The following is a 13,332-nucleotide window of genomic DNA, read 5'->3' as shown; positions in this document are numbered from 1 at the left end:
AAAGACTCAAACTAATGATTGCAGGGCCTGTTCCTAAAGGGTAAAGGGGTAACCAACCCCAAACTAAAAAAATGTAGTCACAGAGCACTAGGATACTACTAATAGACTCTAATTATAACCTAGTTTATGATTATACAATATATAATATTTGTCTTGGCTTGACTAACTTCAAGATATGTTAAATGCCTGCAGGATATTAAGGGGGTTATTTATTAAACTCTGAATGCAAAAATCCTGACAAATTCGTGATTTTTTAATAAAATCAGACTTGTAAAAAATCACGAATTTTTCAGAATTTATTAAACCATGAAAAGTCCAATTTAGAAAATCCAGCAACTCAGACCTGTCGAGGTTGCATACAAGTCAATGGGAGAAGTCCCAAGGATTTTTCGATGTGTGCTGGGTTTTGTGTAATACCCCAAGTTTTCGGGCAAAAAAAGCATCAGAAATCGGAGTTTTCGCGTAGAAAATCCGAAAAAATTTTGAAAATTTGTTTTTTTCTCGCAAAGCAAATTTTTGGGTGAATGTAATAATAAATATATGTAAAAAACCAGAGCGGATTTGATCGGAGTTTGTAGCAAAGAATGTTGAGATAAAATTGGACTTTGATGAATAATCCCCTAAGTGTGTGGTGCATTATTTCTGTGCATGCTAAATACACAAACATTAAAGGGCTCATTTATGTCTGAAAGCACATGCAAAATGCACATTTCCCCGCAGTGAGTTGCACTTTAAACCACTTTCATTTAGGGGCACATTTACTTAGTTCGAGTGAAGGAATAGAATAAAAAAAAAGTTTGAATTTCAAATGATTTTTTGGGCTACTTCGACCATGGAATTGGCTACTTTGACCTTTGACTATGACTTCGACTTTGAATGGAACGATTCGAACTAAAAATCATTCGACTATTCGACCATTCGATAATCAAAGTACTGTCTCTTTAAAAAAAACTTCGACCCCCTACTTCGGCAAGTAAAACCTACCGAGGTGCAATGTTAGCCTATGGGGAAGGTCCCCATAGGCTTTCTAAGGTTTTTTTGGTCGTAGAAAAATCGTTCGATCGTTGGATTAAAATCCTTCAAATCGTTTGATCAAACTAATTGCGGTAAATCCTTTGACTTCGATATTCGAAGTCGAAGGATTTACCTTCGGCAGTCGAATATCGAGGGTTAATTAACCCTCGATATTCAACCCTATGTAAATCTGCCCCTAAATGTACTTGCATCCAAATACTCTCTTCCATTTTGAAATGGGCACTGCTTTGCCTATTGATGCAGGGAAACTCTGGAGCTACCGACACTTACTGACCAGCCGGTAGCACCAGGTTTCCACAATCTCTGTAGCAGAGTTGCCGTTATAAAATCAGGGGCAGGTGTCCCTCGCATGCCAAAGCTGGAAATGATGTCAGACAGACTTTGAAAATATCAGGCATCCACTTTGCCGAACTGGATGCTGTTGCGTTGGACACAATTATGGCAGGTGCCATGCAGTTCCACATTGTGCATAAAAAAAATGATGGTGACATTCTGGGGGAAAAAACTGTTCATTGTGGAAAAAATATTGTGGCTTTTGTGTTTTTTGCCCCCAATGTTAAAATCCCCTTATGCACCACAACAAACAAATGCATACAGGGAGCTGTTTGCAGACAATTTGATATGATTTAGTAAACGGAAGCAACTTTGTTCATGTGAACTATTATTTTCCAATAACCTGAGCCATATTTCCTAAACTAGACCCTCCTCAAATAATACACAATTAATGAATGCTAATAGAACGTAAGAGGGTCGTTTTTTGAAAACTTTACACCAGACATCTTGCTAAAAACACTGACTCATTCATATTCATGGTAAACATTACATGAGTTTCATGGATTTCCATTTGCAGTAACAGCTCTAACAGAAAATGTACGCACCCAGTGGTTATAACCATAAAGATTTTATAGAAAATCAGACAAACGTGTGCTTCTAATGGGGTTACTATTGATTGTAGTTTGCAATCTTTAGAGACTGAGAGTTGTTAACCTTTGAATCATCAGTACCTTTTAAATGTGTGTGGGTTTCATTATGAGCAAAATGCCCTGCAGCTTTGAAGCTGCCCCATAGGTAGTGGGAGGAGGAGTGGGGAGATTTTTGACATGTTTTCAGTTATGAAGCTGTTACAGTTTTGGTTCCAATTTACATTCAGCCTAAACCTCTAATTAACAGAACATCCAATAATTTGCAGTTGTGTTTTGTAAAAAGGTTGGGCTAAGCCTCCACGGCATGTAAAATGATCCACAAACATCATTTTTATTCTCTGTCTGGGATGGGCTTGAAGTAAGTAAGAAATCTGTTTACGCCTACTTCCCTGCTTCTGGCAAGCTGACTAATAGTAATCTGAGCTAACAAGAAAGACTAGAAAAGAGAGGAGCGAGAGCAGAGACACAGGCATGTACTGGATCTGCACAGAAGGAAAGCTTTGCTCCTATAATTAAATATACAGTGCTTTGCCTTCCTTCACAAAGGATTGCACATCAAGAGAAATTCACGATAACTGACATGTCTGCTCTGCATTTTAATTAAGAAAAGAGAACATAAAATTGGATGAACTACTTTATCCTAACTGCAAACAGAACAGATCAAGCTTCAGTGTCTTCTTCCCCATTAAAACGTCGGTCTGAATAGGACTGAGTGTGCAGCTATGTGAACTGTGCGAGCAGCATGCTCATCCCCATTGAGGGGTTTTCCTTTCAAGAAGGCGAACACCAGTCAGTTAGAGTAGAACAGTTATTGCACCTTTGTGAGTAGCATTATTGCTTCGTCTGACCTTGTTGCTGTGTGTTCTCTCCAGGTAAGAATTTATCCTGGCTACTGCATAATGTAAGCTTTATTCATGCAAACAAAGCTTTATTCATGTAGTGCACTTAGTGACCTTCAGAGCAAATTGGAACTGTATAGCATTTGCAGAGATTTCTTTCTCAGAATAATGTTGTTTCTGAATACTGTTAATCTGTACAATATACAGCATACAAGCATACAGAATGTCTTATCTTCTATTTAAACTTTTGCATCAAGGTGAAAGCTGTGCTATAATTGTAATAGTGTGCATTTGCCATGCATATTCACAGGATGATTTGGTCCTTGGTGCTATTACCCAAATGATAACAGGCAATCTGAGCAGGATGATGTGTCAAGATCCACATACATGGAGGGTTTTGGTAATCAAAGGAAAATAAATGAAGGGTCATAAGCCAACACTGTAACTTTAGAAAGTTATTTATAACCATGCATGTCATTTATACATGTAGTTTGCCATGCTTTGCATACATGAATAAAAATCATATGTATGTCTCATATACATATATACTATGATAATTATGTTTTATTCCCAAAAAATTGAAAGTACACTACTCACAGGAAAATATACTTTTTTTATTGCCTGTAAAAAAAGGCTGACATGCTTGAGAGCTTGTACTTTATCCAGTGGGCAACTAGCCAGGGGTGGCATGATGGTAAAATTTCCTCTGGCAGGATTTTTATTAGGGCCAGTGGGTAGCTGCTAACTGACAATCACTGTTAATTTAAGCCATGACTTTAAAACTTTTACAACTCTTTTGACAGCTATTTAAGTTAATTTGGTTGCTTGTTAGCCTTTGTAATTTTCTGGTTAAATGTATATTCGCAGTGATATGAAGCATTGTCAGGGAGCTGAAGTCCAACAACAGAAAGTTGGCTTTCTTATATCATCTAAATTGCTGCTACTCAGTAGATGGAAATGCCACATACTGTCCCACCTGTGGATCACACCTGGGTGACAATCACCAGATAAGTGATAGTTACCAGGCTTTCCAATGGCCTTAAAGAGAGGTGCCGTGCTGAGATTTGATTAACACAAGTGGATATGCTAAAGAGGTGGTTCACCATTAAATTAACTTTTAGTATGTTTTAAAATGGATAATTATAAGCAACTTTACAGTTGCCCTTTTATTGTTATTGCTATTACTTTATATTACTCTGCTTTTTATTAAAGGCCTCTCCTATTCATATTCCAGTCTCTTATTTATATCATTATTTTGACCCTAGCAACCGGATTGCTGAAATTGCTGAAACTGGAGAGTTGCTAAATAAAAAGCTAAAAAACCCAAAAACCACAATTAATAAAAAACATGAAACCCAATTGCAAATTGTCTCAAAATATCACTCTCTACGTCATACTAAAAGGTGAACAACCCCTTTAAGGTAACATAACATGGGGCTGTTCCAGGGCCTTTCAAGAGGTGTAAAGAGGTAAAATAAAATTATCTGAATGTTTCGATTGTCGTGCTCTTATGGTGTTAGCTCTTTTTTTTGCCCTGTTGTTTATTTTAATTCCCCCTGCTTAACATCTACGTCAACTGCATGCTCTTTCAACTATCCTGACCTACTTAAACAAGTGGGTTGGACTACACCCAGTCAATGTGTGCATATTTAAAAAGCTGTGAATTTCTCTTAAGATGTGTTTCTATGTTGTTCATTACAATCCCCCAAAATCATCCAAGCACTAGTCTTTAAAAGTCATTAAAATGTTTTCTCTTTCAAAATAATGGAAAATAATTCAAGAGTCAAGAAAGTTCAAGGAGTAGCAAATACATTTTTTCAAATGGTTGATGATGTATTTATGTTAGAATTTTTTATGATTTATGACTACCTTAAATAACTACACAGGAAAAATTCTGGCTTTTCTGCAATATGCCTGGTGGTCAGATGGCAATATGTGGTGTATTCTTATGCTGTTTTGTCCTCTGCTGCCATTTGGCAGAGAACAGCAGTGAAGAAAATAACCCTGTCCACTTGTTATCATTCCTAATACTACTGAATGTAACTAGACCCCAGTTAGGCACATGGAGTAGTGTAAGGCAGACTTCAGCACCAAAACACTTTCTTGAGTGTATTGCCGCCAAGGTCTGCCAGTCACTGCTCCATGTGCATTACATAAAATAGTAACATGGACTGGAGTGTACTGTTTGTCCCTGTGTTCTGCTGAATGGCAGCAGAGGACAAATTAATCTTGTTCCATTGACTTAAATGTGCCCAATCAAAAAAGATTCAAGCTGATTTATCAAGATGTATTTATGTTTCCTAAGAATAAGGCAATATTAAACTTATGGATACCAAGCAACCTATTAAAGCCATTACTGTCAAAAAAGTAGAGAAGAGTAGAAATTTCCCATAAATGTAATGACATACCACTTCCATTTTGCTATTTCTAAAATGCAAATTCTGGTTATTCAAGCCACAGAGCTTAAAATGTCATATTTTCCATTATTTTGCATTCTAGTATGTATGTATGTATGTTATACATAACAATATGGTCTGGAATGTTTCTAATTTTTAAAGAATAACATGCAATTATCCTATAATTGATGTTTGATACAAAGCAGTGAAATTGGGAAATAAGGTAAAATAGAGAAAACCGGACTTTTAAATCACATTATTATTATTATCTTTTATAAATAGTAGCTTACCATTATTAGTTTACCATTTAACTTTTAAATACACAGTAGCCACACATATGTACATACAGAACACTCAACATGCAACACGCTATGCTTTAAACAAATTGTAACACCAACAAATTAAAGTGTATTAAAGTAATAAAAATATAATACACTGTTATACTGCACTGGTACAGCTGGTGTGTTGGCTTTAGAAACTCTAAAACTATAGTTTATATAAACGAACTGCTGTGCAGGGGCATAACTTCAGAGGAAGCAGACCATGTGGCTGCAGGGTGCCCAGGAGGTATATTGGTAAAACAGGTCAACCTCCAGACGTTTTGGGGGCCTGAAAAATAATTTGGTGTGGGGTCCAGTAATATATAGTTATGCCACTGCTGCTTTGTAGCCATGGGGGCAGCCATTCAAAGCTGAAAAAGAGAAAAGGCACAGGATTCACAGTAGATAACAGATAAGCTCTGTAGTATAAAATGTTATTCTTCCGACTTATCTGTTATCTACTGGGTGTCCTCTGCTTGAATTGCTGCCCCCATTGCTACACAGCAGATTGTATTGTATATGTAAACTATAGTTTCTGACTGTTTCTAAACACACCCGTTTTACTAGTGCAGGGTAACAATACAGAGCATTGCCATTACTTTAAAACACTCACTTCAGGGGGTTATTTATTAAAGTCTGAATGCTAAAAAAAAAAAAAAAATTAGAGGTTTTTTTTTTTACAATAAAATCAGAATTTTAAGTTGGAGAAAAAACTCTTTATTATACCCCGAGTTGCAAAAAGTCAGAATCCTAAAATCCGCCATATCATACCTGCTGAGGTTGTATATCGTCAATAGGAGAGGTCCCTATTCTATATGGAAGTTTCTGTGGTCTGTACTGGAGTTATCCTAAAAATCCGGCTATTTTGGGCTTTTCAGACAAAAATCCAAAAAATCTAGTTTTTCCCCGATCCGATTTAATCGAGCTTTTTAAATAATAATTCAGGTCAGTTTGTGGAATCTAGTTTGTTTGGACTTTTTAAAATTAAATAATCAGAAAAATTAGGATATTGATAAATAAAACACTAAGGGGCAGATTTATCAAGGGTTGAATTTGAAAAACTTCTAAATTTGAATTCAAAAAGACCAACCAAAATAAAATCTACGTTTTTTTTTGGCCGAATATATCAGTTTTCAATCGAATATGTCAGTTTTCTATCTAATTTTAATCGTATGAATCAAAGTAATAGTGCATTCGATTGAATTCGATTCAAAGTGTTTCCAGAAAAAAACTCCAAATAGGTTCAAGGAGGTCCCCCATAGGCTAAAAGAGCAATTTGGCAGGCTTTAGATGGCGAGTGGTCAAAGTCGAATTTTTAAAGAGACAGTACATGATAAGTTTCAAAATTCAAATTTTCAAATTTGAATCAAATTTGAATCGAATTTCGAATATTCCCTAGTCAAAGTACACAAAAATTATCTTGAAATTCAAATTTTTTAAATTCAAATTTTCACTTCGATGTTTGATAAATCTGCCCCTTAGTGTGATAGTATTTTGGAAGACTAAATGCTGCAGGGCATTTTTTTTCTTTATAATTTAATTATTAATAAGGGCAACAGAAAGGACAGAAGTGTGTGGGTGAGTGAGGTTACTTTTACAGGGCTTATAGATCAATTTACCAATCACTTTTCTAAGCAGAAATGTCTTTGTCACTAATAAAAGGATATACATAACCTTTCTCTGATTATTGGTAGCCGATTTTACATTGACTCTTGTCATATCCTTATATGTGTAGGCTTTTATCCACAAATCATAAACTGCAGTGTCGGACTGGTACACCAGGAGCCCATACAAAAACCTTAGATTAGGGGCCCACCAAAGAACGATAGACCAGGGGCCCACTCTCAGTACTATTATTATTATTCTCCTCACTCAACCTCTATTCTCCTAGTATCTATTCTTTACACACTATAATCTATTATTCCATCTATTTAGCCTCTTTGTTCTCAAAGAAATAGGAAATGGCCATGAAATAGGCCAAATCTTTAGCAGCACAAGGGCCCCCTGACACCTGGACAGCTGGGAGTTTTCCTGGAATCCCGGTGGGCCAGTCCGACACTGATAAACTGATTGCCATAGAGCTTGTTTTGAATACGGCTGTATGCTTATACTCATAACTGCGTATATGAGGTGGTTCAGGTAGTTGGATAGATGATGGTTTTTTATGAACTGTTAATAAAACATTTGTATGAGACTTTAAAAAAAAACTTCTGTATTTGGTGATCTTGGGTATTAATTGTTCCATGTTTCCAAATATATTTTAGAAATGTTGTCATGGTCAACTATATTAACATTATTGGAGATAGGAATTGGTATTTGATTGTTGTTTTGTATGTGAACTACACATGCCCTAAATGAGCTCAGTTTGGGATATAACCATGTATGTGTATAGGTTCCTGTATCGGTATTACAACTCCAACATTTTTCTGAATAGGTTTAAAACCTCTTTTTCATCTAACTAGTATTAAATACCAGCGCAGGGAAAGTTTTTATTTCCACTCCAGTGTTCCACCATATATATTACATTTGTGCACGGTCATGCAGATCTACATCCATTGTGTATTGTTAAGTGTTATGTTGAGCTCTTTCTCCTATTTTAAAGCAAATGGTAGATGTATTCAGTGGCAGAGGTTAGCTTGAATAGCAAAGGAATAAAGTTACATCAATGTGAATATTTCTGTCAATTGTGGGTTCAAGGCCAGGTGAGTGGGGTACACTGCATTGTGTTTTTATATCCATGTATCCATATATCCATAGTAGATGCCATATTTTTCTATCAATACACTGTCTATTTTATGGACACTGATTGGATCTTGTGTGCAACTAGCAAAAGTCACCTACCATATGCATCTAAAAATGTTCAGAGATTTGGGTGACAACCCCCACACATACACTTTTTCCAGTAGCCAGTAGAAGGCTTCTTTGAATTAAATTAGGATATAGATGGCCACAAGAAAAATTACAATTATATTTCACAGAAATACAAATTTTAGACCATTAATTTCCTTCAGTGACGAGCATCAATTTTTGACTCAGACTATTTAGTCCAAATGCATTAAAGTCAATGGGCGTCCAAATAATTTTAATGTGTGACAGTTTTTATGTGTGCAACATTTTTTTTGTCACGGCGGATTTTTTTGACGGTGAATTAACGTCTCAGTTTCAAAAAACAACTGCGTATTGCTAGCAACCTGGTGATTATCTGCATGGAAGAATGAAGAGTAAATAATATAGCATCTTAACAGATAGATAAGTAATAATAATTATAATAATCATCTTCATCATAACAAAATATATTCCCCCTGTAAATATGCTTTCTAATGTCCTGAGCTCCAAAATATAGCCACCCAATGGTATTTAAAATTACACTTTGGAGAAAAGCTGAATAAAGGGCAAAGTAAATGAATTGTAATGATTAACAATTGCACAAAGTGAAGAATAGCTAGCATTATCCATATAATAAATACTAAAATAAATGCAACATCTCCTTTAAAGGAAGACATCACTTTAGAAACATAACAGTTGTGCTGCTGTGCTTCTTGGAACTGGTTTATGACTTTTAGGGATGGTTTTTCTTAGGGGGCAAACAGTGGTTGAATGCAAATCAAGTGTAAAAGACAGGTCACATTTAATGACACTGACTTACACTGTCAGGACAATAGTATAAAACACTAATTAATATACCTTGCTGAATTCATCATGCACCTTTGACCTTATTCCTCTATCTCTCATTCTCTATCTCTAATTCTTTGTATATATTCCTATCTGTTCCCCTTTTTTTGTTAAAACTTGATCCACTGTTCATTGGCAAGCAGAAAACTATCATCTAAACAGCTTAATGATAAATGGTCTTCATATGGGCTTGGATTAGCATTCTAAATGCCACATAGCAACCTAATCATGACATTCATTACCATAATGGATATACAGATATGCTCAATTTATTATTTATGTACTTGTTTGAGAAATAAAATATTTTTCTTAAAACAATGACCTATTTAAATACCAGCCAACAGCTTTGTTAGTGAACACTTTGAGAATAAAATGTTATTAGTCAAGGTTGTTGTTAAGGAAAAGAACAAAGCTAAAAACTGAGCTAAAGGCTAATCGCTATTGCTATTGCAAAATACATACCACTACCAAACTACCATTCAATAAAACTGCTCGTTACCTCCAGGCAGAATATAACATTTTAGTCTGAAGTATTTTAATACTTAGTTCCTGAGTGGGCAGGTACAGTATTCACCACATTATTCATGTTTAAGTCAACTGCCTATACTTGCCTTCATGCATTTCTCATAGACCCTATACATTATAGACTTTGGTCTTTCTATGCAACACCCAAGTTTGCAAATTATAGCTTGTCTGAGTGGCATGGTTAATCTATCAAATCCTATGGTAAAAATCCACTGAGAACTGTGTTAAAACAGAAAATGTACATGTATCTAGTGTAAAAAACATGATAAAACAATTGTACTTAATTTATTTCTCAATCTTAACACTGAGGGCAAGACTTACGGAAAATAGCCTTAGATCATTAAGCATTAGTTATAATAATATTTTTTTTTATAAGTAAGGCAGGCTGTTGCCATCTAACACAGCCATGATCCCAACAAGATGCCCTTGATTCCAAACTCCTTGCGCTTCTGCTTATAAAAGTCACCTTAGGCATTGAATCTGTCCATTTATTGCCATACTATTAACATACAAACATCAAAAAAATCCTGTAGATGTGAGCAGAGAGGCATAACAGGCAGGGCTAAAGAGGCGTGACATAGCTGTACAGACCAAGTGTTATTAGAACAGGTTTAAGAGTTTTGAAAGTTATAAGGCAGAAAGAAACTCAGGCTAGGTTACTAGCAAACATCAAGGCATGCAAAGTGACTAGTAGAGTAAGAAAACAGAATAACAACAACAATCAAGGCCTATATATATATATATATATATATATATATATATATATATATATATATATATATATATATATATATATATATAAGCCCAATATGAAAGCACTCACAGCAGATTTCATCAGTGTATATAAAAATTTATTCACCGCTCACATCTACGCGTTTCAACCCTTAATGGGTCGTCATCAGGATCCTGATGACGACCCATTAAGGGTTGAAACGCGTAGATGTGAGCGGTGAATAAATTTTTATATACACTGATGAAATCTGCTGTGAGTGCTTTCATATTGGGCTTATGTGATATACGGTCAGCACCCAGCTGTGATACTTTATATGGTGAGTGCCGTTACATGTGGAATTATATATATATATATATATATATATATATATATATATATATATATATATATATATATATATATATATATATATATATATATATATATATATATATATATATATATAGACAAATATAGTTGCAGGTAAAACGTATTCGTCCCTTTTATAAAATGTATAATTAAACCATAGAATTCTTAATGAATCAGATGAAAATTGAGCATAGGACTGGCCAGATATGGGATGACTTTGACGTAGTTGGCCAGCTTAAATATATTGCAATATATGGACAAACAATCCCTGTTTTGTTTAAAGGGTAAGGCATTTTTCAGTAGCAGTATGCACAAAATGTCTCTGTCTTAAATATATTGATAATGGGTTGAGTGCAGAGGAATCTTGTATTTGTCTATATGTATTTTGTGGTCACAGCCTCATTGCACCCCCGCCTAATGATTTTAAAAACTAGTGGTGAGCACAACTTTCCCTTGTTTGTTATATATATATATATAATTTTTATTTTTTTTTGTACTTGCCCCAAAATCTCACCTTAAATTAAAATTTTATATAAGCTTCAGCATACTGAAATAAATACTTTCTAAATACTGTACAATCAATTAGAAATGCTGTACTGTTTCTGAAATAATCAAGTTCAGCTTCTCTATTCCTCTCTCAAAATTTGTCTCTCTTCATGCAGGAGTTGGGTGTCAGATAATCATTGACAGTTAGATCCAATAGGGGGTTCCTTTTGCCTAGAAGAAGTATTAGACTTATTAGAGCTCACTCTATTTAAATCACCATTTAAATCCTGTCTCTACATGCAGAAGTTGTGCAAAAGGCAATTATTTTGTTAGTTTTTGTTTGTATTGGAACCCGTTATTTGAGTGAGCTCTAATACATCTGCTAGGAAAGTAAGCATTCCTATAAGATATATTGGATCAAATTGTCCATGAATATCTGACACCCAACTGCTGGATGAAGACAAAATGAAGAGAAAAAAGATTCTGAGAGAAGGATAGTGAAGATAAACGTGATTATTTCAGAAACAATGCACAATGTATAATTGATTGAATTTACAAAGTTTCTTGTTTCAGTATGTTGAAGCTTACACCATATAAAATTTTCATTTTTGCTATAGTTTCCCTTTAAGTGACATTCAAGCTGGCCTTTCATGGGATCCGATGACAACACTACATGCCCTCAGGACAGGCCCTCAGGAGACACAACACAGTTTGATCTCTGTTCAAGTAAGACATTGCTAGAAAGCATTCTATTTAGGTATTTTCATATATATTTTCCTTCAAATAAATCAACACACTGCACTATTGCTAGAATATACAGTAGATGTATGCAGGGAATGTGCCTAAATATTATTTTGCAATTTGGCAATGCAGGAGAATTTTTAGCTGATTTATAAATAAAGTGATAAATGAAGATGCTCCAGAACTGACCTTTGTATATACTTACACGGATTGAAGAGAAAGCATTGCTCTGACACTGAAAGAGTGAACTGTGCTAGAGATGTGCAGTGATGTGAATGTGAATTTGAATTGCTTGGGGAGACAAAGCTCCACCTGGATTTGTCTTGGCTCATTGAGCTACATCTCTTGCTACTTGGTCATATCTAAGATATATGACAAACTCAGAATATTCTGAAAATAAAACCTGCACAGTTTAAATATTTAACTACTTTTGTTGATTTTATTATGTGTTAAAAAAAACCTTTTCCTCATTAGTAGGAACTGAACTGTCATCTATACCATTGCTAGTCAATAATACACCCATTAAATATATTATTATTATTATTAATATTATTATTATTCATCCAACAATGCTAAGTAATGAGCAAAATTTTACAGCCAAGGTTCAAGGGTTAAATGGAAACTCTGTGTTTTTTGACATGCATATAGTAAATATGCAGCATTGGATGGTGTCCAGGCCCAATGGGGCTGCCAATTCAAGGACCAACCCCTACAGGAAAATCAGATAAATGCAAATGTAAACAATATCAGTTCCCACTTCAGTATGCTACAGTATATAAAAAAAAAATATTAAGAAGAAAGGAATGCACTTTGTACACAACATGGAGGGCTGGGGGCAGGCTGAAAATACACAGTAGTGCATGTAGTGTGTAAAGATATAGAGAATTTTACTTACCTACTTGACGTAAATTCCTTTTCTTCTAGTCCCTCCATGTCAGTACACATGGGCATTGCCCCTCCCAGACCTGGAGGTAGGACCTATAACATAGCCAATCAAAATGAATCATGACCTATAAGACCACATGACCTCCTCCTCACCACAGTTATACTTTTGCCATAGCAGTAAAGTAACCAAAATAAATAATTGGGATGGGAAACCCTGTACTGACATGTCGGGACTAGAAGAAAAGGAATTTACGTCAAGTAGGTAAGTAAAATTCTCTATTTCTTCTACGTCCCTCCATGTCAGTACACATGGGATCTACCAAGCCATGCACCGAAAACAAGGGGTGGGAATAACCAACATAATGCAAAAACTAAACTGATGCTAAGGAGGCCCTGAGAAAAGGCCAGCATCACATCCATCCAACAGGG

At 35.2% G+C, this 13,332-nt stretch overlaps 1 protein-coding gene across 1 annotated transcript in view; it reads left to right on the top strand.

The window, feature by feature from the left end:
- Positions 1-2,118: 2,118 nt before the first annotated feature.
- Positions 2,119-13,332, top strand: part of slitrk6.S (SLIT and NTRK like family member 6 S homeolog) — a 28,278-nt gene continuing 17,064 nt past the window's right edge. The window contains exon 1 of the mRNA XM_018249886.2: positions 2,119-2,830. The gene's annotated coding sequence lies outside the window, so the exon portion shown is untranslated. The remainder of the gene's footprint in view (positions 2,831-13,332) is intronic.

The sequence above is a fragment of the Xenopus laevis genome, chromosome 2S, assembly GCF_017654675.1.
Source record: "Xenopus laevis strain J_2021 chromosome 2S, Xenopus_laevis_v10.1, whole genome shotgun sequence".
Lineage (NCBI taxonomy): Eukaryota > Metazoa > Chordata > Amphibia > Anura > Pipidae > Xenopus > Xenopus laevis.
This window is presented reverse-complemented; position numbering and strand designations above follow the sequence as displayed.